Here is a 21,866-nt window from a genome sequence, read left to right as displayed (position 1 = left end):
ACACACACACACACATCAAACAAGGCCATACACTGCTTAATTGCCATCTATTACTTTTCCTGAAAGCTTAGAAGTCAGTCAGGGAAAGACTTCTCTGTAATCTGTCAGGGAATCAAGCCGCTGAATATCAAGTTTCTTCTGAGGAAGTGTGCTCCCACATCTCATTGGTGTATTTCAGGGCTAAACTGTTGAGCTAGTTTTGAGTAGTGAAAGGAGTGAGTGGGAAATGTGTGCATTTAGTTTGAGATGGAGTGAGAAAATACATCATGTGTTGTTACGTGACAAGTTAGCTCCACACTTAGTGGAAGTTGTCTCCTTGGGCTGCCATCACAAAATACCACTCAGTGCCTCACGGAGGGAGATTGGTTTTCTTGCAGTGGTGAAGCCTTTCCATCCAAGATCAAGACCATGGCAGGCCACTTTCTCCACACCTGTCTTCTTGGTTTGCTGAGGGCTGTCTTCTTTGTGTGTACTCATATAATAGTCTCTGGGAACCTACATCGAAAGTGTAAGAAAAGAAAAGAGCACAAAGATGAGCTCAACAGTCCAGCAGTTTTTATTTGGGCTGAACACTTAGGAAGGGCAACCAATTCTCTTTGAACCTGAGGAGGAAATGGTGCAACCCCTCCTCCCTTATAACTAAGATTACCTTAAATATTAGGGATACCAGTTATATTGAGTCAGTTTACCACCCAGATGTCCTAACTGAACCTTCACGACTCTTTAAAGTCCCTATACTCGATTAGAATCGGATTGGTGGTTGGGGCTTGTATAAGTTGCTGATCTCAAAATGCAAGTTTGTTCTGGATGCGGGTGTATTACATCTGTAATCTTTCTTGGGGGGCAGAGATTGAGAGGATTGTGGTTCTAAATCAACCTAGGTTGGAAAAGTCTATAAGACTCCATGTCAACACAAGAAGCTGGGAATGGTGTTGGTATGTGCCTCTCAACCTAGCTATTGTAGGAAGGGATAAAACAGGAGGATCACAGTTCAGTTTCACATCTAGATTCTAGCTCAAAAAGAACCAGCGTAAAAAAGTGCTGGAAGTTTGTCAGTGATAGAGTGGCTAGCTAGAAAGTGTGAGGCCCAATATGACTACATGCACACAAAATGATGTACATATCAGCAGACAAAAATCAGGGGTAGAAAGTTATGGAGAATGCATGCCCGCTTCTCTCTGAGACCTCAACCATTCAGATGTGGTGCCCTGCACAAAGCATGCCGGTCCAGCAATGGCAACTTCACCGTGAGCTGGCACCAGCTCTCATCTCAGGTCTCCACCACCAGTGGGTTTTGTGCTCAAGGAGCTGATGTGAATATCTTCTTTTTGTGAATAAATCTTCCCTTCTTCTTCTTCTTCTTCTTCTTCTTCTTCTTCTTCTTCTTCTTCTTCTTCTTCTTCTTCTTCTTCTTCTTCTTCTTCTTCTTCTTCTTCTTCTCTCTCTCTCTCTCTCTCTCTCTCTCTCTCTCTCTCTCTCTCTCTCTCTCTCTCTCTCTCTCTGTGCATCTATGATTTACTATATTGTATATCCTGATCATAATCTTCTTTAGTCCAAAATGAAAAAAAAATCTCATACTTGGAGATATTATTTTCTGGTAGTCTCTTCCTCTCCCTCCCCCCTCTTAGCATTTACAGGTTTCAAGTTAGGAAGTTATTTTGAGAATGTATGAAATTCAATTCATAAAAGAAGCTGAAACATCAAATATTTCTCTCCTATTTTTTTTTTTTGGTTATGGGGCCTAAACTCTGGGCCTGGGTGCTGTCCTTGAGTTCTTCAGCTCAAGTCTAGCACTCTACCACTTTGAGCCACAGCACCACTTTTGGTTTTCTGGGGTTAATTGGAGATAGGAGTCTTACAGGACTCTCCCACCCAGACTGGCTTTGGATCACGATCCTCAGATCTGAGCCTCCTGAGTAGCTAGGATTTCAACACAGTTTTTTTTATTGTGAAAATACTGTACAGAGGGGTTACAATTACATGGACAAGATAATGAGTACATTTCTAATCAAGCATTGTAGCCTCCTCCTTTGTTTCCCCTTCCCATCCCTTCCCATCCTTCCCCACCCCCTCACCCAATCCTCCCGCTCTCCCCACCAAAGTTGTAAAGTTCGTTTTTGACATAACAAATGGTACTTCTCATTGTTGCAACGTGTCCACCTGTATCCTTATTTAAACGACTTGTTTTTCCCCTTCCCCTCCACAAATTATACCGACATCAAATATAGTGAAAGCAGGGGTTATACTGTGGGGGAAGGACATACAAAGCAACAAAGAAATAATCTTATAAATGTGTTAGAAACAATCCCATGAAAGAAAAAAACACATTTGAATATATATCTTAGGGTTAATTTCCCTCACATCACCTTATCTGACCTTTTCTGCTTGACTCAGACATATACTAGATATTGCAAATAAGGGAAACCATGGGACCTATGTTTCTTTGGGCCTGGCTTACTTCACTTAATATAATTTTTTCCAAGCCTTTCCATTTCCTAACAAGTGGGGCAATCTCATTCTTTCTGATGGAGGCATAGAATTCCATTGTGTATATATACCCCATTTTCTTGATCCATTCATCTACTGAGGGGCATCTGGGTTGGTTCCATATATGTCCTAGCTATAGTAAATAATGCTGCAATAAACATAGTCGTGCTGGTAGCTTTAGTGTGGTCTTGTTTGTAAACATTTGGAAAATTCCCAAAAGTGGGATTGCTGGGTCATAGGGGAGCTCTATGTGGAGTCTTTTGAGGAACCTTCATACTACTTTCTAAAGTGGTTGAACAAGTTTACACTTCCACCAACAATGCAGTAAGGTTCCCTTCTGTCCACATCCCCTCCAGCATCTGTTGTTATTAGAGTTCTTGATTTTTATCTGTTCTAACTGGGGTGAGGTGGTATCTCAATGTTGTTTTGATTTCCATTTCTTTTATGGCTAGGGAGGTTGAGCATTTCTTTATGTGTCTATTGGCCATCCTTCTTTCCTCTTCAGAGAAGTTTCTCTTTAAGTCTTTAGCCCACTTATTTATTGAGCAGTTGTTTCTTTGAGGATTTGTTGTTGGGGGATTTAATTTTTTGAGTTCCAAGTATATTTTAGATATGAGACCCTTGTCTGTTGTATGGCTAGTGAAGATCTTCTCCCAATCCGTGGGTTTTCTATTGATCTTGCTAGCTATGTCCTTTGCCATGCAGAAGCCCTGCAAGTTTATGCAATCCCATTTGTCTAACCTTTCTTTGATTTGTTGTGTTTCAGGGTCTCTATTAAGAAAATTTTGGTCTGTGCCAAGGAGACCTAAGGTTTCTCCTATTCCATCCTGTAATGTTTTCAGAGTGTCTGTTTTAACTCTGAGGTCTTTGATCCATTTGGAGTTGATACTGGTGCAGGGTGATATATAAGGAACTAGCTTTAGTTTTCTACAAGTGATTAACCAGTTTTGCCTGCATCATTTACTGAAGAGGCTGTCTTTGTTCCATCCTATTTTTTTTAGCTCCCTTATCGAAGATTAGATGGCTATAGGTCTGTAGGTTCATTTCTGGGTCATTATGTCGAAAATGAACTTCACAACTGTGGTGAGGGGGGCGCCAGGGGCGGGGAGGATTGGGTGGGGGGGTGGGGGGAGGATGGGAAGGGATGGGAAGGGGAAACAAAGGAGGAGGCTACAATGCTTGATAAGAAATGTACTCATTATCTTGCCCATGTAATTGTAACCCCTTTGTAGGGTTTTTTCACAATAAAAAAATAAAAAAATAAAAAAATTCTAATGCATGCAAGGTAAGATTAAGAGAGGAATTGGAATTATTCATGCAAGGTAAGATTAAGAGAGGAATGGAATATTCTGACTCCAAATCAGAGATGTTTTGCTCTCTCTCTCTCTCAATTTTGAGAGAACATAAATATTTAGTCCATAATTGGAATGAACTTCAATATTCATCAATATTTCAGTTTCAGAGAATTATTCAGACTCAAGTGATAACAGGAAGTTCACTAGACAGTTTGTTTCCTGCTGTTTGGAATTTTCTTTCTTTTTTGTTCTTTCTCTCTATTTGTGTTATTCTCTCATTTTGATGAAATAAAATTGAAAGGCAAGTAAGGCCGCAACAATAAACCTCTACATTTTAGCATATGAATATTTAAGAAAGTGAAGTTCATGTATCATCAGACATAGCTATATCAAATTCTGCCACCCTTGGCTAGCTTCTGTAGCATTTGATCCTCTCCACCCCCATTCCATCTTAAGAGGATATTAAAATCAAACCATTTAATTACTAAGTAAGGAAACATCTGAGGCAATTAGTGGGAAGAGCCAAGGTTTAAAACACTTGGCTTCATACATTCATGATTTGTAGTTTCAAATACTTCAAAGATAAGTTTATCTTATCAATTATTTCTTTAGTTTGCTTGATCTGCTATTAAAAGGACTGCAACCTGGAAAGTTTAAACATAATAGAAGTTTATTGCTCCCAGGTAGTTGGGGGTTTCAAATTAATAGACACACTTTCAATCCCCTATATAGAAAAGCAGCCACCAGGATACTATCACCTCTGAGAATGCAAGACTGAGTCAGGAACCAGCTGTGTGCTGGGAGCCAGCCCTGACCTCCTACAATTCTGTTACCTAACCACTCAAGTGGCTCTCAGAACATCTGTATCATCTGCTCCCTGCTCTTGCCCTCCCTAAAGCCCTTTGAACTCTGCAGTTGCTTAAGCCCTGTTTGTAGACATTCTATAACTCATACATCATGATGAAAAGTATATGTATGTATATTATATATGCATGTTGATATCAATTATGATTAAGTATGATCCCATAAAATAATTTAGCAGTGTTAATAGACCTTGCTAGTGAAATCAGCAGTACTTGGCAAATTCAAGCCAATCACATTTTTGTGGCTGGTGAACTGATGGTTATTCAATAACTTCTGACAATGTGGAAAGGTAGAATCATGCCCCTCTATTTTTCTCATCTAGTTTTCTCATGATAGGTTGGTCATCTAGGATGGCTGTTGGGTGGCTGGCAGCTGTGGGCAGGGAGGCCTACTGGGACTATGGGATGGACGGTAACACATGGCTTCTCCATTTGGCTTAGTCTTTTTTTGTGTGTGTTTAAATGCATGACAGCTGTCAGGCCACTTAATGATTACATCTGCAATTGGCATAGAATTACTTTTCCTGCATTCAGTTAATCAAAACAATCACAGGGCACATTTAAATTCAGTAGGGTGGAAAATTAAACATCTCTTAATAGGGGAAAGTTACATTGCAGAAGAGTATAAAGGATGGGAAATATCACCGAATCAGTCTTTGGAAAATACAATCTGCTATGTGACTTTTTACTTTTCAGTATGTGGTCAAACTCTCGTGTGAATTTTCCATTCGAAGCTAAGTTTAACAGGAAGGATAAAGTCCCTTTACCTATGGTTTTCATTTTTTTATAGCTAGTGAAGTTTGAACTTTTTATCATTTCAAATGAATGGTTAAAATAAAATTCCTTGCTGAGAATATTACTACTTCTATGAGTCCTGGCTTTTTATTTTATTATATCCATTATCTGTCTTGTCCAATGTAATCAGCACAAATACTGAATTGCAGTACATAAGGTGAACTTCACTGCCTTGCTTAGAGAATTTTGTGGTAGAATCTATATAAAATTGGTCTTACAATTCTCACTTATCCCAGAGAAGTTTAAAGTAGGAAATTATTCCTCCCAGGTTCTTCTTGTTATTGGCTGCATTTATAATGTGAAAATCACTCTGTTAGGCCTGATCTATGGGCTTTGTAATTCTTATTGGGTAGTTATTATAATGTAATGACATAATAGCTTATATTTATAGAGTGCTTACTCTTTGACAAGCACTATGCTAAATGCTTTAAATGGTTAATTCATAGATGTAGATATAGATACTCTTGCAGAAGGGGACACTAAGACTTAGGTGAAGTGAAATACTTTGACCAAAAATAGACAGCTAGTGATAATAGCGTCTAAGCATGTAAATGTATTGGAGCATCTAAGTGTTCTGGGATAGAATGCCTGCATAGCTGCATGTTCATTTTTGTTCTGTACAGTCAGGAGATTGGTTAGGCCAAAAAAATCTGATCTGGTTTTGACTGGACAGTCATTTCCTCAGTACCACAGACTCTCACTTTGATTTGGCATAAAACAGCAAAGAGTGGAAAAAAAACAGATATCAGAGAGGATGAAATGATGCATCCTAGAAATCAGTGGCCATACAGTTCTGTTACAAAGTGACATTACTTCGGAGAAAAGAGTCCATCACATTGCTGTTGCATACAAAGTGATGCCTCACTATTCCATGGATTGTAACTTCTGGCCACGGTTTGTCATAAATCTGCTTCATTCTCTAAAGAGGTTGCATCTTTATTATTTGGGATGCGAATCCAGTTATTTTGATTTCTGATAATAACTTCAAGAGAAAGTGGCATATGAGCATATGCGGGAATATATCCCCCACGAAGTGCAAATCACCATGGTGTTATGGCTTCTGTCAAAATGCTTGGAGCATGTTCATCCGCACACCTCCACACACCTTGGGACTCGACAGCTGCTCTCAACGACTATGTTGGCACATGCCTTCCGCTTTGTAGAATCGGCTCAGGTTCTTGGCTTCAAAAGATGTCAGGAAACTATGAGTATTAGATTAAAGAAAACCACAGAAGTATTTTGAAAATTAGATTTCTTTCTGTTATCTGTAGCATCAGCCCCTGGTCAATCATGCCTGTTTGTAATATTAATCAATGTTGTATAAAAGAAAAAAAAGACAGCTGGTATGGATAGTCCATGATTTTTTTTATTCAAGAGAATCGGTTACCGATATATATGCCTATTTATAAAATGAATCAGTGCTATACAGGGCAGTAACCAACACGGGGCTTTCTTGGTTGTTGAAGTTTAGGCGGGAAGCAACTTCAATACTCTTCCTTTCAAGTTTTCTTGCAAGAAGAGAATTCTATCACAACTTGAGTCAGAGTGTCAAAAAGGGATCAGTGGCTACCAGGAGCCCAGAGAAACAGGGGCTGAGACTAAAATGGAGCCACATTGTAAGGTATCTTAAATATTTGTTATGGTGACAGAAAACGGATTAACATTATCTATAAATCAAGATTTGCGATCAAAGATTTCAATTAGACTCAATCTTGGGCTTATATTTTTATTGGAGAGATGTGAGAATGAAACTTGGAAATTGAATTCTCCCAAGGTTGATTCTGGGGATGAGATCCTTGAATAGTTTTGTTTCTGATACTATCTGCTTCTTGTCCTCCATCTGACTTGTTCTTTAGTGATTCTTCAGGATACTTCCGTAATAAATCCTTTTTTTATTAATTGCTGCTCCCTGTACAGTTTATATCCAGTGATGGTCCTCTCCTTTAAACATTTTTGAAAAATGTCTTCTGGTGATGGAGGTTTGCTCTCCCTCACAGGTATGTCCCAAATAGAAGTAAAAGTCCAATTCCATGTAGACAAGAAGTATTCAACTTTCCATGACATGACAGGATGGCAGTGGGAATACTGAGGCCCTCCAGGAGTCTTCCATTTGCTCTGCAGGTCTGCTGAGCCTTTGCTTCTCCACTCTGGGCCCAAGACTTGGGGAGCTTATCCCTGAGAACTTCTCAGCAGCTCCCTGGCACTGTGGTTCTGAGTGGTCTCAGTCAATGCTTCTTCTATGCAGGTGGGCACCAGACTGGATGATAAGGTGAGCACATAGAACCTGCCAGGCAGCCTTTTCTGTACAACCTGACTCTCTTCTCCTCTGTGGGCCTGGTTGTGTAGACATGGAGTACCGAGCTATTTCAGAGATTTCTCCACACTCAAACCAGGCCTTTCTACATATGGCTGATGTAGTAAAGATGGGTTCCAATTTGGAAGACTGGTGTTATTTTCTACCTGTAAAAACTTTTAATGTTGTTGTTCTATCTGGCTGTCAGTATTCTGTGACTGATTAAAAAATAGAAGACTCTCAGAGTAGAGATCTAACTTTCTTTGATGCTACACTGAGATTTATAGATATGTGGGCCAGCTTCTGTAAATATCAGAGATTATCTTATAAAGACAAAAGCTTTGTTTTGCATGGTTTTAGAGGTTTCAGTGCAAGATCCCGAGGCTCCTTTGCTTTGGAGAAGTCAGCACCTCATGGCAGGAGTGTGGGACAATGGAAAAATTAAAGTAAAAGTATACATAGTGAAAGCAGTTCTGGTCAGCATACGGCCTGAGAAGTTGTCGTCACTTTACCGTAGGAATGGGACAGAAGCCTGTTGCTGGCAGGTAGTCTCCTGAGCTTTTGGATGCTTGGTCTAAGATGATCAGAGACAGCATTGCTTATCTGAGGGGCAGGTCGCCTTCTATCCCAAGTAATTGAATTGTGAACCAGATTCTCCCTGGAATCCAGGGGGATAGTAAAGTGATGATTGCAGAGAATGGCTTGGATCAAAGGACCCAGAGGCAAAATGTGAGTCCCAATTTTAGATTCACAAGGCCAAGACAAAGTATCTTTTAGATTGCCTCCTTATAGATTCTGCCTTGAGAAATGGCTTGGGGAAAATACTAAGTTACAGCATACAGTATGTAAAAGGGATATAGTTTCACGACTTTTGGAAGACAAAAATACGTATTTTGGTTTTATTTTTAGTTACAGAATTAAAAAAATAACCCAAGACAGTTTATTTGTATTTTATTCCAGTCTCCTTAGGGAGTTTCCATGAAGATAAGCAGAAACATGGCATTAATCCACGTGAACAGCTTCCTCCACACAGCAATGGCATTTACTGAACCATAGGAAAAGACCCTGACTCAGCAGGTTTTCGGGTTTCGTTGTGGTGCTTGCTGCATGGGTGGGTGCTGGCAGGAATCATTTCATCAGCACATTGCATTCATTTCCAGGTTTGTCTTGGTAGACTTGGCTGGTAGCTGTTCTGTGCTAACTATTTTATGCTATACAATTATAAGAAAGAGCACTGGGAATTTGTTCTGGTTTTATTCAGGAAAGCATCATGGAGGCATGGGTCAGTGGTTGATGATGATGATGTGTTATATCAGCATCCGCCTTGCAAGGTGGTTCTGTTTGTGACTTGCCTTGTGATAGATGACTTTCAATTTGTTTTTTGTGTGTTTTTTTCTTCTCTGCTGTTTATGTGAAACCCCTGTAGCACACTAGCACTTATTCATAGCAGCTGTCCACTTTGAATAGTGTAAGGTGGAACACTGAGATTCGAGCCAGTCGAATGTATGTTAGAGCTGATGGAGTGTGACTTAACTGAGCCAATTTGTTGTACAGGAATAGTTCATACAAAAACTAGATGGGGGGTGATTAAATGAGGAGATGATGAATCAGGACATGATCCAGGAAAATGCTTTACAGGAGCCAAGAATACATGCAGCATCACGGAGCTCAGAGTTTTCCTACCTCTGCTAGACTTATCCTCGATGCCTTTCCTGGCTTCAATCCACCTATTCCAACCATTACCCTGAGCAAATCTGTCACACCATCTAGAACATACATACAGGGTGCCTCATGTCAATAGCTGGTACTTCCCTTTCAAACGACTTCCTTTGCCAGTGCTTGGTGCATCTTAAATAAATGACTTCTTTCGTTGACATTGGAACTGGCAATTGGGTTACAGATAGAGTAGAACTGGGTCATGGAGAAAATGAGGGGATACGCAGGAAAGTCTTCAAAGAGAAAGAAGAGGGCAGAGCTTAGTGGGGTTAATCTCTCTGGGAATGACTTGTGGTTGTTTGGACTTAGTGCTCCTCAAATGTTTTTCAAGGAATCTGTTTTTTTTCCCCTTGAGGTTATTTATTATCTTTGTGGGTTAGGGAGTCTGCAGAAATCGAAGTACTAGATCCAAATACCCACAGCCACCATAGGAGTGTGCCCCAGGTTACTCTGGGCTACAGAATTTCGTGACTTCATTTCAATTTTCTCTGTGTGTGACATTTTAAACCCTTTATCAGACGTGTGTCTGGGTAAATTAGTCACTTGCTCTGAGTAGAATTTCTGGATAATCATGCCCACACCGCAGGGCTGCTGTAAGTGACAGCTAGCAATAATGCTTGTCACATCTTCCATCTCTGTGTAGTGCATACAAGACAATGACTATTAGATAATGTTTGTGGCTGTGCAGAAGGAAAACCTTTGACCCTATGCCTTCTTTGTTCGAGGAGCTTCTCAACTTTTTCATTGTGTTGAAAATAATGCTATTATAGAGGGAGGTGCCAAGTACCCAGAACTTAGGAGATGGCTACAAATACCACGGTTTAAGTTTCTAGAAACATTTAGTAATGACACTGCAATTCTGAGGCTTTCTGCCTGGTAATATAATTATAATGACTGCGGATGGTGAGCTAAGGCAGGAAATTCAAACATATTTTATATAAGTATGACTAATTTTTTATTATCATTTATGTTTTACTTTTTAATTTTTTTATTGTCAAGGTGATATACAGAGGGGTTACAGTTAGGTAAGTAAGGTAATAAGTACATTTCTTGTCAAACTTTTTATCCCTTCCCTTGTTTTTCTCCTATTCTCCCTTCCCCCACCTCCAAGTTGTACAGATCATTTCCATCATGTTGTCTTGTGTATATGGCTGTTGCATTGGTTCCTCCTTGTCCTTTGTCTCACCATTTAGTTGTTCCCCTTCCCTTCCCTAATTCAGATAAATGTACATACAATACTAGGGTACCAAAATCAAATACAGTGACAACAGAGGGTATACCATAGGAGGAAGAACACACAAAAGAAACAAAAAAATCACACAGTACATTAAAAATAGCAAAGACAAACCTCTTGTGTTCATTTCTTGGAGTTCATTTTGCTTAGCATCATCTTTTTTTTTATTGTGAAAATACTGTCCAGAGGGGTTACAATTACATGGTCACGGTAATGAGTACATTTCTTATCAAGCATTGTGTCTCCTCCTTTGTTTCCCCTTCCCATCCCTTCCCATCTCCTCCACGCTCCACCTCCCCACTCACCCCCCCTTGCCAAAGTTGTAAAGTTTGTTTTTTGACATAACGCCTGTACATCTCATTGTTGCAATAGATCCACTTGTATCCCTATTTAAACAGTTTGTTTTTTCCCTTCCAGCATTCTCTTATATGGTCATATGTACTTAGCTATTGAGCTATTCTCCTCATCTACTAAGATTATCCTAGACATATACTAATTATTGCAGATAAGGGAAACCATGGGACCTATGTTTCTTTGGGTCTGGCTTACTTCACTTAGTATAATTTTTCCAAGTCTTTCCATTTCCTTACAAATGGGGCAATGCCATTCTTTCTGATGGAAGCATAGAATTATTGATCCATTCATCTACTGAGGGGCATCTGGGTTGGTTCCATCTCTTAGCTATGGTAAATAATGCTGCAATAAACATGGTTGTGCTGGTAGCTTTAGTATAGTCTTGTTTGTAAACATTTGGGTAAATGCCCAAAAGTGGGATTGCTGGGTCATAGGGGAGCTCTATGTGAAGTCTTTTGAGGAACCTCCATACTGCTTTTCAGAGTTTATTGTTATTATTCTTCTTTCTCCTAGACCAGTTTTGGTATTCTAGTTTGGGGAAAGGTCTGGTTTTTTTACCAGGAAGAGCTCAGGATGAATGAAGACAGATATTCGGTGTTCTAGTATTGTGTTTTCTTGTCTGGAAAACACCCATTTCCTCTTTTGAATTCAGTTTCCCTTTATCTAAAAAAATGCGGGAAAGCTATGAAGTGGAATGGGTTGATGTAGTAGCTGAAGGCTTTGAATGCAGACACAGTGATGTGTGTACCCTTTGTACAGAAACAGGTAAGAATTTCCCATTCCATGGAGAGACACTTTTCTCTGGGTCTGGAGTTCAGGAGCAAAGGCTGAATGAGCCTTTGAATGAATAGCATTCACACACTTGGACACTAGGGGTCTCTCCCACACTAGTTTTTAGCCTTAGGAGGAGGGATGGAATTTTTGGCTGAGATTGTTACTTGATTCATGGTTCTAAGTGCTCGCAGCATTTCTGTATCTTTCTCTGGCTGTCTATGATAGTCTCCCACTAGAGCTTGCTCTGCTTCACTGTCCAGCTTCCATTTACTAAAGAACAGACTCCTTGATTTCATTGCTCTGACTTGCCTTTTTGTAGTTTTCATTGTTTTTGCTTTACTTTTCTGAGGTGTGTCCCTCAGTGTGTTGGGTCTAGAGTTCCATACAATTTTCTCTATTCACTAGATCGCAAAATATCTTCTGTCAAGTGTGATGAGTCGCTGAGCTTGTTTTGTGTGTATGACTCGTATTCTGGTGTGAAAACTCAAGGTTTTGCTCCTGAGGCTTTTAGAAGAAGAATCCTTGGGGTTAAATGGAAACTTGCCAAGACATAATAAAAGGCCTTCCTTTAGCCACTGGCTATTTTTTTCCCTCTAAAATAATGTGTTCTGTATCTTAGGATAGGAAACGTATGCTGTGTGGATGATACATTGGTCAGGTGCACTAGTAGTGAATTCTATTGTGAGAACAAAAAACAAGCAGGCAAAATGAAGACTTTTGTGTGGGGAGGTACTGAAAGTGTTTGCAGGGGAGAAAGAATAGACTGAAGAGAAGGGAACTGGGCAAAAGGATGGTCTTAGCTGGGCAGAGCCTTGATTCGTACCCCCACAGGGACTGGTAGATACGCGTGATGATCAGGAATGCACATTTCATTCATTTCTCCAAACCCCATGGCTGACTGAGCCTGCTCTTACAGGTAAGCAATCATTCCTGTATTTAATGGAGACATTGTTGGACTTCAAGTCTTAACAGTATTAGCAGCTGAGATGTCGACAGAATATTAATGGTGATATCACTGCCTATCCTAGGAGATACTATGAGCCAATTAACTCTTCATCCAAGGGGGGATTCGCTGATCCAAACCAAGGCCTGAGTGTGACACATAATTTTGTAGCCCATCCATTTAGTTGGGTGACCACTGGATTTTTGAAGGTGACTAACTGTTTTGGCAGTTAGACCTAAAAAAGGGAAGAAGTGAATTCTACAGTATTATAGATGAAGCAGTAGGCAAGTCATAATGGAAGAAACAGAGATGAGGAAGAATTACTTCCTCTAATACCTATTAATGGGACAGAACAAATTCTACGTGTTCACGTTGAAGTTTCAGGTCAGGAGGTAAATACATTGGGGAAAGTGTTTGCCCATTTAAAACATATAGATTTAATTGTAATCTCTTTTAAAGTAGAGCTCAATTTTATTTTAATGAGTTTTACACTGTCTATTTCCTTGGTATATGTATAAACAAAAGAAAACATACACTATCACAGATGGGAAATTAAAGGCTGAATCATAATAGTACCAGCTCGAGCTTCTTACTGAACATCCAAATCCAGAAGTTGTTAATCTGGTAAGTATTATGGCTTTATGGTTGCCCATGTTCTGTTCCAAACACTCACCAGGAATTTGGATTAAGATAGAGGACACATTCTTCAAATTTTTGATACAAAGTTAAGAGAGTCAATAAAAAACTTGAAATGTCATAATCAGATGAAAGAGATCATATGTTAAAGAGAATCACACTTTGAAATGTGATAGGGATAAATATTAAGTACTGCATGTGTATAGTATGTATTATTATATAAGCACAATATCATATGTAGTTTATAAGTAATATAGTTATATATACATATATATAACAAGATGCTAAGGATAAAAATCAAGTGCTGTATATAATATATTAGCAAACACAAGTATTGAATATATATGATTTGTATTATACTTCAAATGTTAGGACTCAACAAAAATGTATATGCTACATATACACACATATATAAATATGATTGTATATACATACATTATATATACACATATACATATATATTTGTATTTGAATGTTAGCATTTGAAGTAGAATAAAAGGAAATAGCAAACATATCCAAAAATAATAGTCCAATGTACACTGTTTGGAATCATAGAGGAAAGTGAGTAGATAGGTAAGTTGTAGCTTCACCTTTCTTTGTTTTCAGATCATTTCATTGAGTCTTGGAGAACCAGTTACATTTTGTCTTCTTGGGGAAGTATGTTTTTGACAATACTAGCCTCACAGACTTATTTACTCTGGAAATAGCTGGTCAGAGAAATTTCTATGGGAAAGAGTCAACTTCTGTTATTGCAGCCATGCATAGCTCGTCCACACTGTGGTGCATTGTCCACACCAGTGACCTTGTCATTCAGATCAGACACTTTTAACATTGCCATATCAAAGCACTCTACCCAACTCATTGACTTGCTATGCCTTTGTGAATTGGTAGATTCACCATTGAATCTGTCCATCTTCAATAAGGTAGCGCTTTTGGAGCCCCTGGCAGGAGTGACACAGATCTTCCACCCTGCAATGCTCTCTTGAATCCATGAAGGACGTTTTGGGAAAGTCTTTGTATCTGAGAGAATTAAGAACTTGAGAGTCACATGATCAAGATGCAGTGGATTCATAGACTGCTTTTCAATGTCAACTCCTTTGTACAACTTCTTAAAGACAGTAGAAAAAAAATGTATGAAAAGAAAACCCACCTTGATTTGATACTTGAAAGATTCCCATGTGTCTGGGAAGCATGTCCACGAAATGGTGTGATATGACTCAGCATCTGAAAGCAAACTGGCTATGTTTTGTGGAATGGGGGCCTGTTTCCTGCCCTTTTAATCTTTTTCTTTGAGAGGGTGGGGAACAGCAGTGTATGAAAGCATCTCTCTAGAGGACAATGTGGTTTTGCCAATGTGGGTCTTGATGAGGCCTATCATTAGGTTGGCCTTAATTTCTCCATAACCACTTTGTATGATGAGTAGTCTTTTCTCTTTTGAGCACACTCTACACTGGAATTCTGAAGGCTGATGATCCAGGCTTGCTTGTTTCATTTGAGCTGTGGCTGGTAACACTACATTGGGCAAAGGGGGAGGGGACTCCGTGGGGTTGGGGCAGTAGGGAGGATTTGTAAAGTAGGAGTAACCAAGCCATATATTGTATGAACAGAAATCTTATTTTTCCTATTTCTTTGAAAACTTGTATTTAGTTATTTGATGGTTTATGGATGTATTTTAGCAAGGCTTTATTTTAGTATAGCAAGATTAAAATAGGGAGAAGGAATGAACCATGTTCAATTCGTTCCCCATGCAGGAAGTGAGAGTTAAAAACTCCACGCAAAACTTTTTTTTTTGAAGAATTACAACAAACAAAATAGAACAAAGAACTAGTGATTTAGAGTTCTCTAGCCAGAATATTTGTAAAATGTAATAGAATCATGCTCTTTGCTACGGTTTTAGCCCTGAATGTCCTCCAAAGGCAGTCTGTGGAGCTGTTGCAACTTTTAGGCCCTAGTCAGTAGTTGGTTATGGAGGCAGTGTGTCCTCGAAGGGGATATTGGGAACGGGGAAATCTTTCTTCTCTTCATGCCCTAAGTAAACAGAGCCCCTTCTACCACATACTCCTAGCACAGTGTCCTGTCTGGTTACGGACCAAAGGCAAAAGGACAAGTGATTAGGAACTGAAGTCTCTGGACCTGTAAGTCACATACAAACCTTCTGTCCGTCACATTGATTTTCTCTGGGATTTTGACCCTGTGACAGAAAGCTCACCAACACACTCTTGAAATGAATCATTCATGTAATGTGTCTGGGAAAACAATGTGTTATGCTCTATTAGTGGAGGAGGCAGTGAGTAATCCTCTTTTTGTGAGTTACTCAAGTTACACCTGGGAATTGCTTTCAATTTTTACCAATACATTTATCTTTCAAAAATAATGCATGCCATTTCTTTTTATTACTAAGTGATACCTTGTAACTACAGAAAATCTGGAAGGTATTACAAAGGTTTACAAGTAAAAATGACTCAATCCCATTGCTTCAAGAGAGCTACTTTTAATATTTTGCTGTATTTCCCCAAATTGATATAAGTAGACAGATGTCTACATGAAAATGACCCGAAGGCCTTAAGTGGTTCCAGATCGACACAAGCAAAGCACATTCCTCCTGGATGTCACCTTGAGGTGAAGGATGAGAGACCAAGGGCAGTTCAGATGATGGGAAGCTTTCTTGTGGATTTGATTATCCTCTCTAACATCCTCCTGGTTGTTATACGGGAACTGAATGAATATTATTAGCCCAGCACCAGAGTCAGCATCATCTGTTACACAAAGGCTTGTGCTATCAGCCCTTGGATGTAGATATAGAAGCTGGGCATCAAAGCTAGATCACTTGTTTCATATTGGGACAGGGAAAGCCATTAAGTTCCTGGGTAATTTAGGGATGGAGTTGTCTCTAAAGAAAGATACAGTAGAGGTGACTTTGATGAAGATACATTGTACACAGAAACGGACATGGTAAATTGAATCCTGCTGGTACAACTGTTGGATGAAAAAGGAAGTACTGTAAGCTAATGAAAGGTAGAGATTTACCGACATTTTATTTCTGTGTCTGTGGCATGGACCAATGACAGGGCTGCAGTAGTTACTCAGTATTTGCTGAATGAATGAGGACTATATTCCTTGCTCATGCGACTTGCAATTAACTAGAAATACAAGAATGTGGTCAGATGTGAATATGCCCCCCAAACCCCATTACATTTTAATTCCGAATCCAGTATTCTTTCCAACTGCCATCATTATGTCAGCCTACCCACCCACAATTTTGTTAATACCATTACCATGACTAGTGAGTAAATTACAATACTTATCTTTCCAGCCTATTTCTGTCAGTTTGTGAAAGCCAAAATTGGATGGAGCAAGGATCAATAAAGTATCCAACTAATATACTACAGTACAAATGAAATGAATTATAGGAAATGAAATGACTTCTGACAAATGCTGAGATGAATGCTGTAGCACAAAACTTCAGGATGTCATTTGAAATTGATATTGTAGGGAAACTAGTTGCAGCATGAACTTTAATATATAAATCTTCCATGGCACAGGTGTTCATTAATTTGATTTCTAAAGATGCTGAGCATTATGAAATAAAGCATATTTCTGAGCATTTTTCACTCATTTACAGATTCAGATATCCATTTCGTTTTTTCCCCTGTAACTCACACAAAGTGACCAAAAAGGATGCTTATTTTAGAGTTCTTGAATCCTCATTTTTACTTAAATGACTAGGCATAGTTAGTTGTTTTAATTTTTTGCCATTTTTTTGCTTCTTACAGAAAAATGGGAGTGTTGAAAAATTCAAGATAAGATTTGAAGAAACCACTTATAAAAAGATACTATACAACATGAAGACTTTTAGAAAAATAAGTATCTTCAGCTGCTCCCTGGACTTAAAGAGAAGGCTATTTCAAAAAACTCATCTTCAAGTTGAAGTCTGGTAAGCTCAGCATGTATTCAATATGTCTCATCTACAACCATCTTAGCTTAGACTCCTGGTGTACTGTGGAGTCACTATTATTAATGTTAATGATCATGTGACTGTCCAGTATTGCAAACCATTATTAAATTGCCTGTTTCTAGCATTGGGGAAAGGTGAAATATGAAGTACAGTTTTGACTGAATGCATCTAGTTTTTGTGCCAACATAAAGTTGAAACATCCCAAGTCAAAGCATCCTATGATGAGGAGGGTCTTTGTTTGTGCTGCATGTGATCCAGATGTTGATAGACAGCAACAACTAGGTGTGTTAAACTTCCTCTCTCTTTACGAATTTGTGAAGGTGGGACACTAGTGACTCACACCTGTAATCTTAGCTTCTCGGCTAGCAGAGATTGGGAGGGTCTTAGTTTGAGGCTAGCCCAGGAAAAATATTCATGATGCTCTAAACTCAATGGAAAAAGCTGAGTGCAGTTGTATGTTCTTTTGTCACCCCGGGGATGATAAAATACATAAATTGGCGAATTGGGACCTAGATTGGCCAGGGTAAAAAGTGAGGCCTGATCAAAAAAAAAAAAAAAAAAAAAAAGCCAGAGCTAAAAGGGCTGGACACATGGCCTAGCAAACACAAAACCCTGCATTCAAACTCCAGTACCTCAAAAATAGAATAGACACATGGATAGTTGTAATATGCACTAGTGGACAGTAGTTCTTAGGGAAGATAGAGATAAAACAAAAATGTCTTGAAGATTGCCATTTAACAAGGGTGTTTATAAAGCAGGAGATTAAATACATACGGGTGTTACAGATTTTCCTTGAAGCTCTGCAGACTGAGGTCAGCATTGGTGATCATGAATGGGATTTCAGCACCTAAATTGTGGGTGTCCAGCACACAGTGGGAGCTATTGGGGGTTTTAGTGATAAGATACCTGTGGTGTCATGGTTTAGGGACTCTGGGGATTTGTAGATGTATGTGCTGTGGGGGTGGCACTCGTGTGTATACATCAGCACTAGTGTGCTAATGTAGCAGCCATTGAACTGCGGCCCGAAGCTTGGATGCACAGACAATGACTGGAGCTCTGAAGACAAAGGCATGGATTGGCTCACTGGAGTGTTGTAGCCATAGTTTGGCACATAGACTCATACAGAGAAGCCACTGCTCCAGGTTCTGTGGGAAACTTGCTCCTTAACTCCAATGTCTAAAGGGTAGACAAGCATCAGGCAGTCACAAAGCTGGGGTCTGGCACATGAGAGGGTGGTGTGAGGATGAACTAGTTCAGGGTGACAATTGTGTTATTGTTATTATGTTTATATAATATGTCTAGATGTTAATATAATGTTATTATTGTAATGTTAACAACATTATTATTATGCAGGAATGTTAATGTTATGTCTGATGGGCAAACAAAGGCTATTGGAGACTTCTTTTTTTTTTTTTTTGGACCAATTCATTTGAATAAGAAAACAGCCACTAGCTACTCAGTAGGCTGAGATCTGAAGATTGTGGTTCCAAGGCAGCCCAGGCAGGAACAACTGTGAGACTCTTCAATAAACCATCAGAAAACCGGAAGTGACACTGTGGCTCAAGAGGTAAAACGCTTGCCATGATCTGAAGAACTGAGGGACAGCATCCAAACCCAGAATTCAAGCCCCACGACCGACCAAAAAAAAAAAAAAAAAAGAGGAAACCAGACTTGTAGCTTAGACATGAACAAAGACAGTGGTGAGTTTAACACACCTGCCTAATGATGCTGATGTCACACAAAGGATGTAGTGCATTGAGTGAAGGCACTGTAAAATAAAGAGAAGTTGTGATTTGGTGGGGAAGTGTGAAGATTTTCTTTTTCTTTTTTAGCAAGCCCATGTACTTTCTGAAGCCATTCTTTGCCATTAAACCTTTGGAAAAAATTGCTGAGTTCACATGTTCAAAGGCCAGGGAAACATTTGGGATGAGGTTGTTTTTTTTCCCATCTACTTTAAATTTGAGAATAAATCTGGCAGTGAAGAAATTATTCAGACTGTCTGAGATGCAGGGCGGAGGCAAGCACGCGTACCGAGCCGCTCTTCTGTGCTGGCCCTTCCGGTCACAGGACAATCAGTCATGCCCACTCACCCAGCTCCTGGTACGGTTCCATCCGACATACTGATGAATAGAAATGAAGATGGAAGACAGAGACTGTGGATTGAGAATTCAAAAAAATTACGCAGAATCCACCTTGTTCTTTCTGGCAGTTTGCTGACTTGCTTTCTGAAGTTCCTTCCTTTAAAAGTGCATGCCAAATTGTTCTTCTGTCTTACCCAACCACTTGACTGTATAATTCACGTGTAACACACTTCTATGTATCATGACTGCTTAGTCATTTAATTCTTCTTGTAATTCTTTTTATCATTACCCATGTGTCCATCTTTTTCACATGTGCCACAAATGGGTATTGAGGTTATTTAACCAGACCAGTGAAAGGTGGATCTTACTGAGTCCTGGGCTCCTGACCCCAAAATACCAGCCGGGCTTCAAGCCAGCAGGTGAGTGGCTGCCAGCCCAGTAAGCCTGAGTGATAACGAGTATCTGCTTTATGCAATGAAGGCCTTAACCCTTGAACTGTGACTCTCCCCCACTCCCCCAACATTTCCCATGTAGTCATGTATTCCCTAAACACAGTAAGGCTTATTTTTTGCTTTTTAATGTTTTTGCTTTATAAATGTTTGAATAACATCGATTATTTTAGTGACTAGAAATAATTCACTTTCATAGTAGAGGTGTTAGGAAATGAGACAAATTAGAATAAAATTAATGACTTATACCCACTGCTAATATTATTAATATCTTGGTACACTTATTTCTAACTTACGGGTTAAAGGAAAAAAATCTTCCCCAACTTAGATTGTACTATGTATAGCTCAGAGTTTTTCTTTTTCTTTTCTTTTTTTTTTTTATTGTGAAAATACTGTACAGAGGGGTTACAATTACACGGGCAAGATAATGGTACATTTCTTATCAAGCATTGTAGCCTCCTCCTTTGTTTCCCTTTCCCATCCCTTCCCATCCTCCCCACCCCCACTCAATCCTCCCCCCACTTCAGAGCTTTTCTTATAAGTACGCTCGCTAACCGATTGCCCCACTGGAGCTCCAACTCAGAGTTTTTCTAAACATTTCCCATTTATTGTTGTAATTTTGTCAAGTAACTTTTTTTTTTTTTTGTCGGTCATTGGGCTTGAACTTTAGGCTCTGTGCTGTCCCTCAGCTCTTCAGCACAAGGCTAGTGCTCTACCCACTTGAGCCACAGCACTACTTCCAGCTTTCTGGTGGTTTATTGGAGATAGGAGTCTCACAGACTTTTCTGCCTGGGCTGGCTTTGAACCATGATCCTCAGATCTCAGCCTCCTGATTAGCTAGGCTTGAGCCACTGGTGCCCGGCTCAAGTAACATTTGAAAGCATGAATTCTTACCATCTGCACAATTCTTGGATATATAGATAAACTATAATCTATAAGATGAATTTACGACAGTTGGGTATTTTGTCATTACCAACATTGACTATTTTGCACATCCATGCAGTGCTCAGCCCTGTACACAAAATCTTTATGTGCATCTCTGATGAATTTTCAGGCTTTTTAGAACGGAAGGTGCCAAATCAATGCAAAAGAAGGGAAGAATATAGTACAATGAATGCCCCAATGCCCAGCTTCAACCCAGTTTAAAACCTCATGGCTAACCTTGCCTTATCCACAAACTCCATTTTTCATTGTTTGGAAGTAAACCCCACATATTACTTATATACCAGAGTTTATCTCTAAAAATGAAAGATCATTTAAAAAAAGCAAAGCAACCATTATTTTCACTCCTAAATAAATGGGCTATAACTTTTCAATTTCCAACTCTTATAAAGAGTGGTATTTTAAAAGTGATGTTTATTTATTGAACAATACAGCTCTTGATAAAGATTACTTTCTAGAAGACTTTTAAATTAGTAGTGCCATAGTTGTACATGTGTATTTCCAAGGCGTGGCATCTTGAGTCATAATTGAGCTATCATTTTTCTAAATATTGAACAGTTTGAAAGGCTACTATCAGAGAAGCAACAGAGGGAGATGGTTAAAAAGTCAGTCTTCCGAGTAGATTGTGAGAGTGTGGCTCTGGGTCCTACAACTTACTATTATTATGTCATTGGTTATAAAGTCTCATCTTCAGTTATGGAAATTATCCTCAGATTGATACACATTTTATAAATGAAGTACTAACTTTGCTCCCATGTCTATCTTAACTTTTCTTTGCCTTTTGATTTTATTTACTTATAAAGTTTATACAGACATTAAGACAGAGGTACATTCATGTATTGGGAAGGAAGGAACGATGTCATAAAACAGGTAACTCAATTAAGCATTAAAGGTATTTCTAGTTTTTTTTCTTACTGTAAGCAGTGTTGCAATGAACACAGTCTGTGAGCAGTAGTCTTTCCTCTGTGTTGACATCTTTCATATTGCATTTTACAGATGAGATTGCAAGGTCGATGGATTGTCTCTTTGGGGAGATTTTTCTCTGTATT

General features: G+C 39.1%; 1 long non-coding RNA gene across 1 annotated transcript in view; it reads left to right on the top strand.

Annotated features, from left to right (window-relative positions):
* Positions 1 to 19,083, top strand: part of LOC138823296 (uncharacterized) — a 245,193-nt gene extending 226,110 nt beyond the window's left edge. Inside the window, exons 3-4 of the long non-coding RNA XR_011370781.1 lie at positions 17,164 to 17,324; positions 18,699 to 19,083. This is a non-coding gene — a long non-coding RNA (uncharacterized lncRNA). The remainder of the gene's footprint in view (positions 1 to 17,163; positions 17,325 to 18,698) is intronic.
* Positions 19,084 to 21,866: the final 2,783 nt, after the last annotated feature.

This window comes from Dipodomys merriami, unplaced genomic scaffold, assembly GCF_024711535.1.
Source record: "Dipodomys merriami isolate MVZ:Mamm:240054 unplaced genomic scaffold, mDipMer1.0.p SCAF_12, whole genome shotgun sequence".
Taxonomy (NCBI): domain Eukaryota; kingdom Metazoa; phylum Chordata; class Mammalia; order Rodentia; family Heteromyidae; genus Dipodomys; species Dipodomys merriami.
This window is presented reverse-complemented; position numbering and strand designations above follow the sequence as displayed.